Source organism: Triturus cristatus, chromosome 4_2 (genome assembly GCF_964204655.1).
Source record: "Triturus cristatus chromosome 4_2, aTriCri1.1, whole genome shotgun sequence".
In the NCBI taxonomy this organism is placed as follows: domain Eukaryota; kingdom Metazoa; phylum Chordata; class Amphibia; order Caudata; family Salamandridae; genus Triturus; species Triturus cristatus.
Genome location: NC_140586.1, coordinates 930,458,317 through 930,460,816, shown reverse-complemented (window position 1 = coordinate 930,460,816; position 2,500 = coordinate 930,458,317). Strand labels below are relative to the sequence as shown.

The 2,500-nt window shown below is 50.2% G+C and overlaps 3 non-coding genes across 3 annotated transcripts; 2 read left to right on the top strand and 1 right to left on the bottom strand.

The window, feature by feature from the left end:
• The first annotated feature begins 1,088 nt into the window (after positions 1–1,088).
• On the top strand, positions 1,089–1,162 carry TRNAN-GUU (transfer RNA asparagine (anticodon GUU)). The gene has a single exon. It is a non-coding gene; the product is annotated as a tRNA-Asn (tRNA).
• A 243-nt stretch (positions 1,163–1,405) lies between these two features.
• Positions 1,406–1,477, top strand: TRNAW-CCA (transfer RNA tryptophan (anticodon CCA)). Its single transcript has one exon. It is a non-coding gene; the product is annotated as a tRNA-Trp (tRNA).
• Positions 1,478–1,548: 71 nt separating this feature from the next.
• On the bottom strand, positions 1,549–1,619 carry TRNAG-GCC (transfer RNA glycine (anticodon GCC)). Its single transcript has one exon. It is a non-coding gene; the product is annotated as a tRNA-Gly (tRNA).
• Between the last annotated feature and the right edge of the window lie 881 nt (positions 1,620–2,500).

The window sequence follows — 2,500 nt, the reverse complement described above, 5'->3', positions numbered from 1 at the left end:
CTCAAATTGCACACCTATGAACAAAGTGTGTGCAACAGACATTGGAATGCCAACGTTTCACATGATGGCAAGAATCAGATGCAGGAGACTATAAGTATGAATGTTTTTGCATTTGCTGAGGTCACTGGCTTGGGACTAGTGTTGTGGTTATCAGGGCATGATGGCAGGCTGCTCCCGACAGAAGTGGCTCATAGAAGGCAGCCTCCAGATCACCAGCACTATTGTGTTTCAGATCATGTCACTGAACTCTCCTCCTTAAAAATCCTTCCCACTGTCTTTGCCAAATTCCCTGTCCTCCCCGAAATGCTGGGGTGAAACGGGCAGAGTTCTGAGCCCTGCGTCCCTTTATGCGTCCCTACAGCCCTGGTCGGGCACAGCCCTGGTCGGGCTTAGACCACTGGGGCCTCTGGAGAGCAAGACCTCCAGAAGCCTATGGTCAGGCCTATTGCACAGGCATTTTGTGCCTGGCCATTCCGGGATTGTTGTGTTTCAAGGCCCAGCCATCAATACTAATGTGATGGCTTTCCCTGAGAACCCTCATGTCCCTGTCCTCCCAAGAGCCCGAGCTTTTATGTAAAATAAGGAGTGCACCTTGGGCCTTCCCCTTTGCGCTCTCTGCCCCCTCTCTTTCTCCAAAGCTGAGCTCTGCAGGTAAATGTATCTATCTGAGTGAGGGGCTAGGGAGGGCCTTGCCCAGCAGTCTTACAAAGCAAGAGTTCAGAGAAAGCACCTGCTCTGGGAAGAAGACTCCGCTCACAGAGAAGACAAGTCTAACATGCCACAGTGAAGATTGGATGGGCAAGACACACGCCTGACAGGCTGGTAGAACACCACCAGAGGAGCAGATAGCTACGCTAAGAAGGCCACAGAAAAGTCATACATGTATCTCATACACTGGGACTGGTTGTAATACTGGCCCTAACACCATTAGACAGTAGTCTGCGCATCATAACACCCAACAGTGACAAGACACTAAGCAAATGACAAATGCTGCATAGGATAAAGACGCCTTATATAACACAAGCTCAAGGCAGGCGCGCACACATAAAGATATATGTTGAGTCTCAGGAGATGTGTTTTTGTCACTAGTCTCTGTGGCGCAATCGGTTAGCGCGTTCTGCTGTTAACCGAAAGGTTGGTGGTTCAAGCCCACCCAGGGACGTTTCCTTTTGCATGCATGAAGCACTTTAATAAATCATAGTAATGTGCCTTTGGTCTAGAGCTCCTGCGTGAGACCCTTTCCCTGAACATTTCAATCCTCTGCGTTCTCTCTGCACCTGCACTCAATTTCATCAATAGGATGGAAAACAAAAAGCCAAACCTTGTAATACAACCCTAGGCACATAAGGAGGTGGGCAAAAATGAAAAGGCTCACAACATTTGCTGATGTGACTCCAAAAGCAAGGACCTCGTGGCGCAACGGTAGCGCGTCTGACTCCAGATCAGAAAGTTGCGTGTTCAAATCACGTAGGGGTCACTGTTTCCCATTTTATGCCCCACTGAGTTCCCATATTTGATTTAGAAAGCAAAGTCAAAAGAACACAGCCTTGCATTGGCCGGGAATCGAACCCGGGCCTCCCGCGTGGCAGGTGAGAATTCTACCACTGAACCACCAATGCTTCACATGTGTAGCTTAGAGACAGAGCTCTGTCCAAGACAGTGATGAGGCGCACGCACTCAAATTGCACACCTATGAACAAAGTGTGTGCAACAGACATTGGAATGCCAACGTTTCACATGATGGCAAGAATCAGATGCAGGAGACTATAAGTATGAATGTTTTTGCATTTGCTGAGGTCACTGGCTTGGGACTAGTGTTGTGGTTATCAGGGCATGATGGCAGGCTGCTCCCGACAGAAGTGGCTCATAGAAGGCAGCCTCCAGATCACCAGCACTATTGTGTTTCAGATCATGTCACTGAACTCTCCTCCTTAAAAATCCTTCCCACTGTCTTTGCCAAATTCCCTGTCCTCCCCGAAATGCTGGGGTGAAACGGGCAGAGTTCTGCGCCCTGCGTCCCTTTATGCGTCCCTAACTCGCTCCCAACGCGGCCTACAGCCCTGGTCGGGCACAGCCCTGGTCGGGCTTAGACCACTGGGGCCTCTGGAGAGCAAGACCTCCAGAAGCCTATGGTCAGGCCTATTGCACAGGCATTTTGTGCCTGGCCATTCCGGGATTGTTGTGTTTCAAGGCCCAGCCATCAATACTAATGTGATGGCTTTCCCTGAGAACCCTCATGTCCCTGTCCTCCCAAGAGCCCGAGCTTTTATGTAAAATAAGGTGTGCACCTTGGTCCTTCCCCTTTGCGCTCTCTGCCCCCTCTCTTTCTCCAAAGCTGAGCTCTGCAGGTAAATGTATCTATCTGAGTGAGGGGCTAGGGAGGGCCTTGCCCAGCAGTCTTACAAAGCAAGAGTTCAGAGAAAGCACCTGCTCTGGGAAGGAGACTCCGCTCACAGAGAAGACAAGTCTAACATGCCACAGTGAAGATTGGATGGGCAAG